This window comes from Heterodontus francisci, chromosome 35 (genome assembly GCF_036365525.1).
Source record: "Heterodontus francisci isolate sHetFra1 chromosome 35, sHetFra1.hap1, whole genome shotgun sequence".
Taxonomy (NCBI): domain Eukaryota; kingdom Metazoa; phylum Chordata; class Chondrichthyes; order Heterodontiformes; family Heterodontidae; genus Heterodontus; species Heterodontus francisci.
Genome location: NC_090405.1, coordinates 17,151,870 through 17,169,242, shown reverse-complemented (window position 1 = coordinate 17,169,242; position 17,373 = coordinate 17,151,870). Strand labels below are relative to the sequence as shown.

At 45.5% G+C, this 17,373-nt stretch overlaps 2 non-coding genes across 2 annotated transcripts; both read left to right on the top strand.

The window, feature by feature from the left end:
• Positions 1-6,244: 6,244 nt before the first annotated feature.
• Positions 6,245-6,316, top strand: trnat-ugu (transfer RNA threonine (anticodon UGU)). The gene has a single exon. It is a non-coding gene; the product is annotated as a tRNA-Thr (tRNA).
• Positions 6,317-16,976: 10,660 nt separating this feature from the next.
• trnam-cau (transfer RNA methionine (anticodon CAU)) lies at positions 16,977-17,048 on the top strand. Its single transcript has one exon. It is a non-coding gene; the product is annotated as a tRNA-Met (tRNA).
• Positions 17,049-17,373: the final 325 nt, after the last annotated feature.

The window sequence follows — 17,373 nt, the reverse complement described above, 5'->3', positions numbered from 1 at the left end:
CCCTGCCAGAAGAAGGTGTCGTGTTTCTCTTTGAGGGATCCACTTTGGACGAGTCTAGTTTCTTGCAGCACAGCAATGTCCACATTGAGCCTTGTGAGTTCTTTGTCCATCAAAGCTGTCTTGTGTGTGTCATCAACCTGCAGAAGGGTGTCAGTAAGGACAGGACACATGGTCCTCACATTCCAGCTTGCGATGCGAAGGACTGGTGTCTTCTTTGTTGAGCTTGTTTCTCTTGGTGCATTGATTATCGATCCGCCTGTTGAGAGATGACTCTCTAAGCTCCAAGCACCCATTGAAGCAAGCAGGTCGTGGCAGGACAGCACCTAACTGACTGGGGGCTGCCCAGCTTGGAGTGAATGGTAGCTATCCAATGAGATGCGATGATCTCTTCAACTGTCAGAAGTAACCCCTGGTGCTCATACTCTGCACCAATTGAGTGAGAGCTTATAATCGGTAACCGTTTCTTCCCGTGTTGTGCGAATGTTTAAGCACAAATAGTGTCCTCTACACGGCACGTTAGTACTGAACACAAAATGGCTCCTTTGGTCATGTGTTAATTATAAAATGTCTTTCTTGACCTTGTTAGTTATTACAATGGATACATTATAAAAATGGTCAAATTAAACTAAGATCGAACTACTCAAGCTTACCTGCATCCTCCAGTCCTCTGGCAACATTCCCATATTTAAGGAGGATTGAAAGATTGTGGTTCGAGTCTCTGATATTTCCACCCTTACTTCCCTCAGCAACCCAGGATGCAGCCCATTCAAACTGGGTGACTTTTCTACTGTGAGAGCTGCCAATCTTGTAATTGTCACCTCTTTATCTATTTTCATCCTGTCCAATTTCTTCACTTCCTCCTCCTTTACTGTGACATTTGCAGCATCCGCTTATTTTGTGATACTTAATTAGTGCCTCAGCAACACCCTCTGTCTCCACAGGATCTCCTAATTGATCCCCCCTTTCACTGACTGTCCATATGTTGGTAAAAGACTTCAGTGTTCCCAGTTATGTGACCTGCTAATCTTTTCTCATACATTCTCTTGCTGATCTCATTTCCTTTTTCAGCTCTCCTCTGTACTTTCTATATTCTGCTTGTTTCTCCTGCATATAAATCCTCACATGATTTCGATATGAATGATTTTTGAACTATTTTGTTGAAGGATTGAGTTTTGTAAATTTCTCCCTAGCTCCCCTCATGGTCAGGCAGAAAGTTTAACTGCTGTGTTTTCAAACAGCAACAGCTTTATTTGAAAAGCCATTGGGACAGGATTCCGGGTTTTAATCCAGTCACAAATCTGGTTCTGATGTCTTGTGGCTCCAGCTGTCACATGACCTGTCAGAGGATGACCTCATAATTGACCCAGTCATGGAGCTGTGGGTTGATGTTTAAATTGCTTCAAAATAATTTTCCAGAAGGACAATCAAAATGAATCGATATATAAAAGGTAGATTTTGTGAATTTGTGCTCCCAGTGGAAATCCCTGCAGAGTCTGCTGGTTTTCATATCCCCAATTCCCCACAGGAAGCTCTGTGTCGGAATCTGTATTCATTATATCAATATTATACAGAATCATTTCATGGGAGACCCCAGTGTGAATTGTAGACAGGTGGGTCAGTTTTAACTTTCAAATTAACACAGAAACAAAATACTGCAGATGCTGGAAATCTGAAATAAAAACAGAAAATGCTGGAAATACTCAGCAGGTCTGGCAGCATCTGTGGAGAGAGAAACAGAGTTAACGTTTGTGGTCTGTGACCTTTCATCAGAACTGGGCTGAAATTGTCTGAGGGCCAAGTGGCCTCTTTCTGTGCCTTAAACTTTCTATGAGTCTAAGATTCTATGAGATTCTGGAATCAATTTCAGGGTCGACGACATTGCACTCTGTAAGGATAGGAAGATAGAGATTATTAAGTACAGTGCAAGAATATAGATGCTTTTACATTATTTTAATCAAAATTGATTTAAACTTTGTGTTCACGAATCCTATCTTTTGATCACAATGACACTGATAACAATGGAAAAAGCAAGACTTGCATTTCACGACCACAGGACATTGCAAAGCCTTTTATAGCCAATGAAGGACTTTCCAAGTGTAGTCACTGTAGTCATGTAGGAAACATGGTGGCCAATGTGCGCACAGCAAGCTCCCAGAAACAACAATGTGATAAAAACGAGATAATCTGTTTTTAAGTGATGTTGATTCAGGGTTAAACAATGACCAGCACCCCAGAAATAATTCTCCTTCTATTCTCTGAAATAGTGCCATGGTACCTTTAACATCCACCTGAGAGGGCAGAGGGATCCTCAGTTTTCTGTTTCACCTGAAAAACAGCATTTCTGATAGTGCAGCACTGCCTTAGTACTGTACTGGAGTCAGCCATTTTTAAAGGGCTGTTAGTCCTACTGGAAAATATTTAAAGGAAGATTAAATGAAATGAAATAAATACATTGCTTTTGCCTCTCTCCCATCCCCCCAATAACAGTTAAATTAATTATTTGCCCTTTCCCTCCCAAAACCTACCTTTACCATCTGACCTTCCGCCCAAAACTGCACAAATTGTAAACTATAACCCTTCCCACCATCCCCTACACCCATGACATTAATTTGACTCCGTCCCCCCACCCTCACACTGAGAAACTTACCTTCTGCCCCCTCCCCATCAGTGTTGCACCTCATTTCCCCGGATGGGGCTCCGAAGGCACGGCATTGCCAGTCACTGGGCTGAAGATCGCAGCAGGATATCAGGAAGTGATGGGATAATAATTAATGCAGGTTTGTGGTCCCGTTGCCGAGCGGTGGGGGTCCCCCACAAGGCCTTGCCGTCGCCGGCAATATTGAGCCAGGCCCTGCCGGCGTTGAGGTCCGTGGCGGGCCTCATCCGGGGCCATCTTCAGGCGGCTCCCACCCCACCCCCACCACAGATCTTGACGTCGAGGGATCTAGAGAATCCAGCCCATTGTTTCTGTCAATCTCAACTCCACAAGGATTTGCCTGTTAATTGTAGAAAAATTAAAGCTCAATAACCTTTTGATAAAAGGGGGTTCAAATCCATTTCCAAACAAATGATAGTTCTCATTGTATCTAGAACATGTTTTCTTACATACAAACATACCAATTAGGAGCAGGAGTAGACCACTCGGCCCCTCGAGTCTGCTCCACCATTCAATAAGATCATGACTGATCTGATTGCAACCTCAACTCCACATTCCCACCTGCACCCGATAACCTTTCACCCCCTTGTTTATCAAGAATCTATCTGCCTCTGTCTTAAAATATTTCAGAATTTCTGTCGTCCAGCAACTCTCACTTTGTTTCCTGGATTTCACCTGAGAAATGTATTTCCACACTTTGGATATCCTGTACTTCATTAATGTTTTTTCTCTCTCGGGATCTCCCTTTAATTATATTCACCGCTGGTATTTTACTGCCACACACTGACTGAAAGTGTCCCATCTTTCTGCAGGAAAAACACTCAGCTTCTTTGGCGAGGCAGTTTTCCCACTTGTGTCTCTCTCGGCCACACCTACTGCAATTGGTTGCAGCTACCACTAGATGCTCTTCCCGTCTTTCTTGTCTTTTACCACTAATTTTTCCTTTTGCTTTCTGAACAAATTCAATTGAGTCTGCAACTCTGGAGATCAGACTCTCCCTGTCCCCTCGGACAACGGATTGGTTAAACTTTCTAACCTCTGTTTGTCTGCTCAATTGAAACTCTTTCGTTAATGTGAGATCAGCCCTGGACTGTAGATGATCTGAAAGGGTGTTGTCTAATACCCCGAACATAATCCTGTCTCCATTCAGCTCTTCTCTTAAGTTGCTGTATTCACAATCCTCCGTGAGTTTGTACAAGTCATTGATAAATGAATGAATACTCTCCCCTTTCTGTTTTGTACGCTTATTAAATTCAAAGTGATTCCTGACAATGCAGCAGCCAGTCGACGTCATCAGAGCGCTCCAAGCTGCGCACATGCACAAACAGTCTCCTGCGCTCTGAGATACTGCGCATGCTCAGCCTACGTCTTCCAGGACGAAGTGGCGCATGCGCGGGAAAACTCTCTACCTCCTCTCAGCCACTCACTCCAGGCCGCTCACTGCCCGCTCCTCACTACCCCGCTCCCCCGCCCTCCGGCCGCTTGCTACCCCCCCACCCCCGCACTGCCCTCTCTCCGTCCACTCACGCCCCGCTTCCCCCCCACGTCCCTCCAGACACTAGCTCTAAGCCATGCTGCTTCCCTCCTCTCGGCCTCTCGCTCCAACATTCGATCATTCTTCACCGCACCACCCGATAAAGCAAGGCGAGCCTCGAGGGGTGATGGGGCAATGTTGGAGCGAGTGGCCGAGAGGAGGGAAGCGGCAGAGCACATGGCCTGGAGTGTGAGCGGCCAGAGAGCAGGATGGGGGTGGTGGTGGGGGAAGCGGGGAGTGAGCAGTCAGAGAGTGGGATGGGGGGAAACGGGGAATGATCGTCCGGAGAATGGGATGGCACTGTTTAGAGGGGATTTGAGGAAAAAATGTTTCACCTCGAGGGTGGTTGGAATCTGGAACACATTGCCTGAAGGAGTGGTAGAGGCAGGAACCCTCACAACATTTAAGAAGTATCTAGATGAGCACTCAAAACACCACAGAATACAAGGCTACGGCCACGTGCTGGAAAATGGAATTAGAATAGATAGGTACTTGATGGCCGGCACGGACATGATGGCCGAAGGGCCTGTTTCTGTGCTGTATAACTCTACGACTCTATGAAACCTCACTGAATTACAGAGGGTGTCCAGCACTGTCAGAGGTGCTGTCCTTCTAATGAGACTTCAAACAGCGCAACGTTCTCCGAGTATCAACCAAAACGTGTCCTTTGTGTAGATATTTTTTTTTAGAGATACAGCAATGAAACAGGCCCTTCGGCCCACCGAGTCTGTGCCGACCATCAACCACCCATTTATACTAATCCTACACTAATCCCATATTCCTACCACATCCCATCATTTCCCTACCACCTACCTATACGAGGGGCAATTTATAATGGCCAATTTACCTACCAACCTGCAAGCCTTTTGGCTTGTGGGAGGAAACCGGAGCACCCAGAGAAAACCCATGCAGACACAGGGAGAACTTGCAAACTCCACACAGGCAGTACCCAGAATTGAACCCGGGTGGCTGGAGCTGTGAGGCTACAGTGCACGCCACTGTGCCACTGTGCCATATTTGCTTATGAAATGACAGTCACTGCTCCGAAAGTAATTCACTTTCGGTGAATTAAGATGACTTGGTACTGTATAACTGGCGAATGCGCAAGAGGGAGCGGGGGACTGTTGAGGGTGGGATGGAGGCGGCGATGGCAACCTTTGAGGGAATTTTTCGGTCGAAGTTGTTTTCTGTGATAAATTGAGTAGCTCCATCTTTAATCCTGGCAGCTGCCTGAATGTCACAGACAGTGACGTTTCAGTGGAAGAGGCTGCATTTGCGCATGTGCTAGTACAGCGTCACCTGGTGGTTGCGTTGTCAGCAAATGCAGCGTTTTAACTTTGGCTCCACGATGACATTTTTTTCCTCAATTAAAATAGGTCTTGAGTGCCTTAATAACTTCTTCACACGTAGCCTTCTGTTCTTCATGAGGATGTTGCCTGCACACTCCCTCCATTGCAGACAATAGCGTACTGACCTGCTCCATGTCTGGCTTCTGCACGAGACCCGATGCAGGACAATACCTTGCAAAGTTCTGGAAACATCTCGGCCACTCCTCGGCTTGGTTCAGTCCAGTGACCTTTTCAAAGGTACAGGCAAAGATTTCTCCATCTTTGCTTTGGTTTACTGCGGCCCCCATATAATATTCTGATATCTGTCAAGGCTTAGTACACAATTTATAAGAATCTGACGTTTAAAATAACCTGAGTTTACTCTGCACATCTTGCATTGAAGGTTTCATCGACAACTCTCCATGAGGTGCCGTACAGATTATATTACATCACTTCCTGTGATGATGCACATAGTCTATTTATATAATCTGCCCAGTAACAACCCAATGTCCACTCTTATATTATTGTACAGATGTGAGAAAAGCTGAGGATGGGAATGGAATGTCTGAATGAAGATTTCATGATGCTGATGATGTAAATGAGGCTGATCTGTTACCCATTCCACAATCCCTCTTTATTTCTGTGCATGTTTCTCGATGCTGTTTCAACCAAATTGAAAAAGAATCACAAATCCTCCTCTGGAGCCTCAGGTGTCCATTAACAAAAGGCATGGTGGCCAAGTGGTAAGGCGTCAGTCTTGTAAACTGAAGATCACAGGTTCAATCCCCGTACATGCCTCATGATTAGTTTCTCACTTTAAATGTAATGTTTCCAGAAAAGATGTCCGTTGCATTTGTTTTGGCCATCTGGAAATCAGTGTGATGTTGCACTTTGTCCTGGACACTGGGAAGAACAAGAGGAGTAGCCACATGGTCCCTTGAGCCTTCTCTGCCATTGACAGAGTGAAAATATCTGAGGTCCAAGCACTGAACCTTAATACTGTGCATTTGCTTGATATTTAACAGAGCTATTCTATTAATCCCACATCCCACACTCCTGTCCTTTCCCCCATTGCCCTGTTATATTTTCCATGTCAGGTATATATCCAATTCCATTTAGAGTTAACATTGAATCTGCTTCCACTGACCTTTCAGGATTGCATTCCAGACCAGAACAACACACTGCTGAAAAAACAACTTCCTCATCACAGTTCGAATTCTTTTGTCAATTACTTTAAATGTGTTTCCTCTGGTTACTGACCCTTCTGTCACTGGCAACACTTTCTCCTTCTTCACTCTATCAAAACTCTTCAGGATTTGCATTTCCTGCTGCCTTTGCTGATATAACAAAGCTGAGCACACATCACCAAAAGGAATATGATTGGCTCTGAATCACATTTATCCTTCCTGTCAATCTGATGTGGACCTTGTATTTTCCCGGAACCAAACAATCTGAGCAGCAAGTGTGGGTTCCAGTGATTCCCACCGCTCTGAGAGAGAGAGGATGTGATAATGAGCCAGATAGAAGAAAGGAGTGAGATAGAGAGTAAAATAGCCCTGGTCTGTTTCTACTAACCCCCGGCCCCCTACTTAAAATGGCATCATTTTCTCCTGCCTCTCCACATTCTAATCCATTGATTAATGCAATCCTTTCATCTGGAACATAGAACATAGAACAGTACAGCACAGTACAGGCCCGTCGGCCCACGATGTTGTGCCGAACCTTTAACCTACTCTAAGATCAAACTACCTACATACCCTTCATTCTACTATCATCCATGTACCTATCCAAGAGTCGCTTAAATGTCCCTAATGTATCTGCTTCTACTACCACCGCTGGCAGTGCATTCCATGCACCCACCACTCTCTGTGTAAAGAACCTACCTCTGACATCTCCCCGAAACCTTCCTCCATCACCTTAAAATTATGGCCCCTGGTGATAGCCCTTTCTGCCCTGGGAAAAAGTCTCTGGCTATCCACTCTATCTATGCCTCTCATCATCTTGTACCCCTCTATCAAGTCACCTCTCATCCTTCTTCGTTCCAATGAGAAAAGCCCTAGCACCCTCAACCTTTCTTCGTAAAACATACCCTCCAGTCCAGGCAGCATCCTGGTAAATCTCCTCTGCACCTTCTCTAAAGCTTCCACATCCTTCCTATAATGAGGCGACCAGAACTGAACACAATATTCCAAGTGTGGTCTAACCAGGGCTTTATAGAGCTGCAGCATAACCTCGCAGCTCTTAAACTCAATCCCCCTGTTAATGAAAGCCAACACACCATATGCCTTCTTAACAACCCTATCAACTTGGGTGGCAACTTTGAGCGATCTATGGACATGGACCCCAAGATCCCTCTGTTCCTCCACACTACCAAGCATCCTGTCTTTAAGCCTGTATTCTGCATTCAAATTCGACCTTCCAAAATGAATCACTTCACACTTTTCCAGGTTGAACTCCATCTGTCCCTTTAATTCCTGTTTCCTAATCCATTGATGTTTCACAATGTACTGAACTGTCCCAATCCATTGATATAACTCAGTCTATAGAATTTCCCAATCCACTGATATTTTCCAGTCCATTGACTTTCCCAATCCATTAATGGTTCCTGACCATTGACATTCCCAATCCATTTATATTGCCTGTGATTTCAAAGCAACTGTGGAATACAAATAGTATCAGTATTATCAGATACATCGAGACGAGGTGCAATAGCCAAGTGGACAGATGTTGGGTTTATAAAGAAAAAAGCACTGGCTCGATATTTGTCCAGTCTATCACTGGATCTGAACTCTCAACCTACTGTTTTTCTGTGGGTCTGCTGACTTGTATATGTGAAGAACCATTGGATGTTTCTCAATCCTCTGACTTTTCTCATTCTTGTGCCATATTTGTTCCTTTGGGTTCACCAGTGAAGAAAATTATTCCCTATTACATTTGGTGAAGACTTTAATAACCTCACATCCTTGTGTCTCACCATCTCAGGTCAAACTCCCTACAGAAACTTTAAACATTTAACTATTCTGCTGGAAACATTTTCAAGAGCGCAGCCATTCCTTCATTACGCTTCCTTCTTTGACATGTGATTGACAAATATGTGTGTAATGGAGAGAGAGAGAGTGAAAAAAAAGAGAGAGAGAGAGTGCGATAGAAAGTTAGAGGACCAGCTAAAGACAGATAGAGAGAGAGAGGCAGAGAGAGGTAAAGCGATAGACAGAGAGAGAGAGAGAGAGAAGGAGAGAGAGTCATTGAGTCATGGAGTCACTACAGTACAGTAAGTCATTTTGCCCATCAAGCCCATGTAAATCGATCCATTCAGTCCCATTCCCCCGCTCTATCCCCATCGCCCTGTAAGTTATCTAAACCTGTCATATTTATTATAATCTTGTACATGTCTATCAAATCTCCTCTCAATCTCCTTTGCTCCAAGGAGAACAACCCCAGCTTCTCCAACCTAACCTTACAGCTAAAATCCCTCATGTCTGGAACCATTCTGATAAATCTCGTCCACCCTCTCAAGGACACTCACATCCCTCCAAACGTGTGTTGACTAGAACTGGATGCAATTCTCTGGTTGTGGCCCAACTAGAGATTTATACAGGTTCAGCATAACTTCCCTACTTTTGTACTCAGTACCTCTATTGATGAAGCCCAAGATCCCATATGCTTTGCTAACTACTTTCTCAATGTGTCCTGCCACCTTCAAAGAACTATGCATATGAATCCCCAGGATTTTATTCCTAAAAATATGCTTTCTTCATATAAATCTGTAAAAAATGCATTATACAACAGTTCAAAACAGCACCAAGTTGACATTCCAAAAAGTGCAAAGGAAATCAGTTTTCTTCAATACAGGAGTGAGTTGCCTCACAACCCTTCCACTCCGTTTTACCTGACATGGACATTTTACAGCAAACCCATATCTGGTGTATACAGCACGAGGGGTTTCCAAATGGTCCAGCTGCCCAGTTCACTATGGCGGGGGGACCTTACACAGTGGTCTTTCCCCATTGAGCCTTTGCAGTGGCTACCCCAAGCTTTAGTGCGTCCCTCAGCACGTAGTCCTGGACCTTGGAATGTGCCAGTCTGCAAAACTCGGTCGTGGACAACTCTTTGCGCTGCAAGACCAGCAGATTTCGGGCAGACCAAAGAGTGTCTATCACCAAATTGATGGTCCTCCAGCAGCAGTTAATGTTTATCTCGGTGTGCATCCCTGGGAACAGCCCGTAGAGCACAGACTCCTGTGTTACAGAGCTGCTTGGGATGAACCTCGACAAAAACCACTGCATCTCTTTCCACACCTGCTTTGCAAAGACACATTCCAGGAGGAGGTGGGCAACTGTCTCTTCCCCACCGCAGCCACCTCGAGGGCCGCGTGTGGAGGGGGCGAGACTTCGGGCATGCAGGAAGGATCTGACAGGAAGGGCTCTTCTTACCACCAGCCAAGCTACATCTTGGTGCTTGTTTGATAGTTCTGGTGATGAGGCATTCTGCCAAATGACTTTGGCAGTCTGCTCGGGGAACCATCCGATCGGATCCACCATCTCCTTTTCCCGTAGGGCCTTGAGGACATTCCGTGCAGACCACTGCCTGATGGATTGGTGGTCAAAGGTGTTTTCCCGCAGAAACATTCCCACGAAGGATAGCTGGTACGGTATGGTCCAACTGGATGAAGCGATCCGCGGCAATGTGACCAGACCCATCCTTCGCAACACCTCAGCACATAGTGACACTTGGTGTTTGTGTACTGGGGCTCCACACACAGCTTGGTGCAGCTGCACACGAAGGTGGTCATCAGGATGAGGGCGACGTTGGGTACATTTTTCCCGCCCTTGTCCAGAGGTTTGAACATCGTGTCCCTCCCGCCCTGGTCCATTTTAGATCACCAGATGATGCAGTTGAAGTCACCGCCTAGGATGACCGGCCTGGACGTCGCCAGCTGCTGGAAGACGGTCAGCCGCTCGCTGCGTTGTACCGGGGTGTACACGTTGATCAACCGGAGCGGAGCGTTGTTGTACATCACGTCTGCTACGAGGAGGCGGCCGCCCACCACCTCCTTAACTTCGGAGATGGTGAAGTTAGCTCCCCGCAGCAGAATACCCAGGCCGGAGGAACGGCAGTCATTACCCCCCGACCAGATCGATGGCCCGTGGGACCACCATCGCGACCACTGCCTGTAGCTGCTGAGGTGTGGTATTCCACACTCCTGCAGAAACAGTAGGTCAGCTTTGACCTTGGCAAGGTAATCCAAGGTTGAAACACATTGCGTAGTAGATTTAATGCTACGCACATTAATGGAAGCAATACTTACACCCGTTTTTTACTAAAAATTAGTTGTTGCTTCCCATACCATTTGTCCTCGCCTCCTTGGTGAAGGGTCACTGACCCGAAACGTTAACTCTGCTTCTCTTTCCACAGATGCTGCCAGACCTGCTGAGTGGTTGCAGTATTTCTTGTTTTTGTTTCAGATTTCCAGCATCCGCAGTATTTTGCATTTATCTCGCTGTCTCTTGCTGGATTGCTCAGTACCTTTCTCTGTCTGTTCCTTTCTGAGTCCTGATAATATCTTCCTGGTTTTCTGTGTGTCTTTCTCTGTCTGCCTCATTGTCGGTGCTGTTACTCATTGTCCTTGTGTCATTGTGCAGTGAGGGTGAGTCCGTCAGCACGTGTGTTGCTGAGTCCGGGATTCTTGAGAAATCCGACTCCAATCCTATTTTTATAAAAACATTGGGGAATGAACATATTTCACTAACGGGCAGCTGAAATTGAAACCAGCAGTTAGCAGAGTGGCGCAGCGGAAGCGTGCTGGGCCCATAATCCAGAGGTCAATGGATCGAAACCATTCTCTGCTATTTATGTTTGGTAATAATACAAACAATTCACTTTCAAAACATCAAGTATTTACCCAAAATAACAAGATGCTTCCAAAGGCACTCCATTGCAATCAGCTTCTTCTTTCTAGTGAACACATCAATCAGTAACAAATCACTTTTGCTCACACGAACACAAGCTGCAAACACGGACCAGCCGAGTCTCTCCCACTTTGTCAACCCCTTCCTGCAGAGCCTCCTCTCCACCACCAGATGGTGATGTTGGCCACAATAAAACCAGGACAAATGGTCACAGAGAGGAGATGGTCAGTAACAGAAAATAAAACAAGAACAGGGAAAACCTTTACACAACAACAGGGGACATCTTTACACAACAGAAAACATATTTACACAACAGGAAATACCTTTAGATAACAGGGAGAACACAATCATACAAATGCCTTGTTTCTCCATCTCAGTCTCGTTGCCTCTCTCTCTGTCCCTCACTTTTGCTTCTTCACAGTCTATTCTTGGTTTTCTGTGTGTTTTTCTCTCTGTCCCGTTGTCGATGGTGTTACTCAGCGTCCTTGTAACATTGTGTAGCCAGGCTGAGCCTCCCAACACCTGTGTTGCTGTAATAAAAACAGAAAATGCTGGAAATGCTCAGCAGGTCTGGCAGCATCTGTGCAGAGAGAAACAGTTAACAGTTCAAGTCTGTTTCCTTAGCTCACATTAACTTTGTTCTCTCTCCACAGATGCTGCCAGACCTGCCGACTATTTCAAGCATTTTCTGTTTATGTTTCAGATTTCCAGCATCCGCAGTATTTTGCTTTTGTACGTGTGTTGCTATGTCTGGGACTCTTTGAGTGCAATGCTATTGCTTTATAAACAGCGTTGAAACAAACATTTATCTTGTTAACACACAGCACTAATACACAGCTGGATATAAACAGCAGCCTGCAGCAGAGGGCGCAGTGGAAGTTTATTAACACAAATAATTCACCAACACTATATTTACTGCTATCCACAATCACACCACGCTTCATCTGAACACGTTTTACTCTTTATTTACATCAACTTCTTCCTTCCAGTAAACACTTCAATTTGGAACACAGCTTCCAAATCACCTTTATTCACAAACCCGAACACACACCAGCCCAGACTTTCCCCTTTCAGTCAACCCATTCCTGCATCACTGCCTCTCCACCAACAGTTGTTGCTAGAATCATACAATCATAGAATGGCTACAGCACAGAAGGAGGCCATTCAGCCTGTCGAACCCGTGCTGGCTCTCTGTTAGAGCAACTCACCTCATTTCACTCCCTAGTCAGTTCAATTTTGGAAGTGGGAAAACTTCTCGAAAGAATAATTCGGGACAAAATTAATAATCCCATGGACAAATGTGGGTTAATTCAAGAAAGCCAGCATGGATATCTTAAGGGAAAATCATGTTTAACTGTCCTGCTGTAGTTTTTTGATGAGGTAACAGAGAGGGATGATGAGGGCAATGCTGTTGATGTGGTGTACATGGACTTTCAAAAGGTCTGGCAGCATCTGAAAGGTCACTGACCTGAAACGTTAACTTTGCTTCTCTCTGTACGGATGCTGCCTGACCTGCTGAGTATTTCCAGCATTTCTTGTTTTCATTATGGAACAGAGTTCCCTTTTCAAACTTACAGAATTAACCACAATAGTGTACTCTGAGATTCAAGTTAAATATCAGCCCAATATTTACACACATTATGAGTTTATAAGTTTCAGTATTAATTCCCATAGTGCATCCTGACATATACATTAGCTATAACATAACATAAGAACAGAAGAAATAGGAGCAGGAGTAGGCCATTCGGCCCCTCAAGCCTGCCCTGCCATTCAGTAAGATCATGGCTGATCTGCCCCAGACCTCAACTCCTCTTTCATGCCAGCTCTTCATGGACCTCAACTCTCCAATATTTCAAAAATCTATTTACATCCTCTTTAAATACTTTCAGTGATTTAGCCTCCAATACTGTCTGGGGTAGAGAATTCCAGACATTCACTACCCTCTGAGAGAAGAAATTCCTTTGCATCTCAGTTTTAAATGAGTGTCCCCTTATTCTGTAACTATGTTGCCTAGTTTGAGATTCCCCCACTAGTGGAAACATCTTCTCACCCACAGCTGTTACAAAAATTTCTAAATTCACTTGTAACAGCCCTTCAAAACACTCCCACAGGGGATGCTGAGACCAAGTGGGCCCACATCAGAGACGCCATCTATGAGTCAGCTTTGACCACCTATGGCAAAAGTGCGAAGAGAAATGCAGACTGGTTTCAATCTCATAATGAAGAGCTGGAACCTGTCATAGCCGCTAAGCGCATTGCACTTTTGAACTACAAGAAAGCCCCCAGCGATTTAACATCCGCAGCACTTAAAGCAGCCAGAAGTACTGCACAAAGAACAGCTAGGCGTTGCGCAAACGACTACTGGCAACACCTATGCAGTCATATTCAGCTGGCCTCAGACACCGGAAACATCAGAGGAATGTATGATGGCATGAAGAGAGCTCTTGGGCCAACCATCAAGAAGATCACCCCCCTCAAATCTAAATCGGGGGACATAATCACTGACCAACGCAAACAGATGGACCGCTGGGTTGAGCACTACCTAGAACTGTACTCCAGGGAGAATGCTGTCACTGAGACTGCCCTCAATGCAGCCCAGCCTCTACCAGTCATGGATGAGCTGGACATACAGCCAACCAAATCGGAACTCAGTGATGCCATTGATTCCCTAGCCAGCGGAAAAGCCCCTGGGAAGGACAGCATTACCCCTGAAATAATCAAGAGTGCCAAGCCTGCTATACTCTCAGCACTACATGAACTGCTATGCCTGTGCTGGGACGAGGGAGCAGTACCCCAGGACATGCGCGATGCCAACATCATCACCCTCTATAAAAACAAAGGTGACCGCGGTGACTGCAACAACTACCGTGGAATCTCCCTGCTCAGCATAGTGGGGAAAGTCTTTGCTCGAGTCGCTCTGAACAGGCTCCAGAAGCTGGCCGAGCGCGTCTACCCTGAGGCACAGTGTGGCTTTCGTGCAGAGAGATCGACTATTGACATGCTGTTCTCCCTTCGTCAGATACAGGAGAAATGCCGTGAACAGCAGATGCCCCTCTACATTGCTTTCATTGATCTCACCAAAGCCTTTGACCTCGTCAGCAGACGTGGTCTCTTCAGACTACTAGAAAAGATCGGATGTCCACCAAAGCTACTAAGTATCATCACCTCATTCCATGACAATATGAAAGGCACAATTCAACATGGTGGCTCCTCATCAGAGCCCTTTCCTATCCTGAGTGGTGTGAAACAGGGCTGTGTTCTCGCACCCACACTTTTTGGGATTTTCTTCTCCCTGCTGCTTTCACATGCGTTCAAATCCTCTGAAGAAGGAATTTTCCTCCACACAAGATCAGGGGGCAGGTTGTTCAACCTTGCCCGTCTAAGAGCGAAGTCCAAAGTACGGAAAGTCCTCATCAGAGAACTCCTCTTTGCTGACGATGCTGCTTTAACATCTCACACTGAAGAATGCCTGCAGAGTCTCATCGACAGGTTTGCGTCTGCCTGCAATGAATTTGGCCTAACCATCAGCCTCAAGAAAACGAACATCATGGGGCAGGATGTCAGAAATGCTCCATCCATCAATATTGGCGACCACGCTCTGGAAGTGGTTCAAGAGTTCACCTACCTAGGCTCAACTATCACCAGTAACCTGTCTCTCGATGCAGAAATCAACAAGCGCATGGGTAAGGCTTCCACTGCTATGTTCAGACTGGCCAAGAGAGTGTGGGAAAATGGCGCACTGACACGGAACACAAAAGTCCGAGTGTATCAGGCCTGTGTCCTCAGTACCTTGCTCTACGGCAGCGAGGCCTGGACAACGTATGCCAGCCAAGAGCGACGTCTCAATTCATTCCATCTTCGCTGCCTTCGGAGAATACTTGGCATCAGGTGGCAGGACTATATCTCCAACACAGAAGTCCTTGAAGCGGCCAACATCCCCAGCTTATACACACTACTGAGTCAGCGGCGCTTGAGATGGCTTGGCCATGTGAGCCGCATGGAAGATGGCAGGATCCCCAAAGACACATTGTACAGCGAGCTCGCCACTGGTATCAGACCCACCGGCCGTCCATGTCTCCGTTATAAAGACGTCTGCAAACGCGACATGAAATCGTGTGACATTGATCACAAGTCGTGGGAGTCAGTTGCCAGCATTCGCCAGAGCTGGCGGGCAGCCATAAAGACAGGGCTAAATTGTGGCGAGTCGAAGAGACTTAGTAGTTGGCAGGAAAAAAGACAGAGGCGCAAGGGGAGAGCCAACTGTGCAACAGCCCCAACAAACAAATTTCTCTGCAGCACCTGTGGAAGAGCCTGTTACTCCAGAATTGGCCTTTATAGCCACTCCAGGCGCTGCTTCACAAACCACTGACCACCTCCAGGCGCGTATCCATTGTCTCTCGAGATAAGGAGGCCCAAAAGATGTTGCCTAGTTTGAGATTCCCCCACTAGTGGAAACATCTTCTCAACATCTACCCTGTTAATAAAAACAAGAAATGCTGGAAATACTCAGCAGGTCTGGCAGCATCTGTGAAGAGAGAAGCAGAGTTAATGTTTCAGGTCAGAGACCCTTCTTCACCCTGTTAAGCCCCCTCAGAATCTTGTATGTTTCAAAAAGATCACCCCTCATTCTTCTAAACACGAATGAATAACCTGTTTCGCCGTTCTTCAAAAGTCAACCCCTTCATCTCAGGAATCAGCTGAGTGAATCGCTTTTGAACTCCTCCAATGCCAGTACATCCTTTCTTAAGTCTAAATCTCAAGTGTGATATCAGATTGAGAGAATCTGAAAGATAGTATAACCTGAGATACAAACTGAGAATTCAGTTTAAAACTCCCCCGGATTGTGAAACTAAAAGATACAATAGCAATTCAATTTGTATAGACTGTGCTTTGGATCATATTCCAGCCCTCATCCAGTATCAGACTGGAAGATACTGTAGCAATTCCATTAGTGCAGACTCAACTCTACATTACAGAGCAGGGAACATATTTAAACAACCGGGAACACTTTTACACAAGATGGATCATATTTACACAACTGAGAAGATCTTTACCCAACAGGGAACCATTTTACACAATAACAGAGAACATCTTTACACAACAGCGAATACAGTAACACAACAGAGAACATATTACACAGCAGGAAATATCTTTAAAAGAACACAGGGAACATCTTTACACAACAGAGAACACAATTACATAAATCATCAGTCTTTCGCTGTCTCTTGCTGGTTTGCTCAGTATCTTTCTCTGTCTGTTCCCTTCTGGGTCCTGATAATCTCTTCCTGGTTTTCTGTGTGTCTTTCTCTGTCTGTTCCTTTCTGGGCCCTGATATTCTCTTCCCGGTTTTCTGTGTGTCTTTCTCTGCCTGCCTCATTGTCGGTGCTGTTACTCAGTGTCCTTGTGTCATTGTGCAGTGAGGGTGAGTCCGTCAGCACGTATGTTGCTGAGTCTGGGATTCTTGAGAAATCCGACCACAATCCTATTTTTATAAAAACATTGGAGAAATGAACATATTTCACTAACAGGCAGCTAAAATTTAAACTAACAGCAGAGTGGCGCAGCGGAAGCGTGCTGGGCCCATAACCCAGAGGTCGATGGATCGAAACCATTCTCTGCTATTTATGTTTGGTAGTAACACAAACAGTTCACTTTCAAAACATCAAGTGTTTCCCCATAATAACAAGATGCACTCGATTGCAATCAGCTTTTTCCTTCGAGTGAACACATCAATCAGTAACAAATCACTTTTGCTCACACGAACACAAACTGCAAACACGGACCAGCCGAGTCTCTCCCACTTTGTCAACCCCTTCCTGCAGAGTCTCCTCTCCACCACCAGATGGTGATTTTGGCCACAATAAAACCAGGACAAATGGCCACAGTGAGGAGACGGTCAGTAACAGAAAATAAAACAATAACAGGGAAAACCTTTACACAACAACA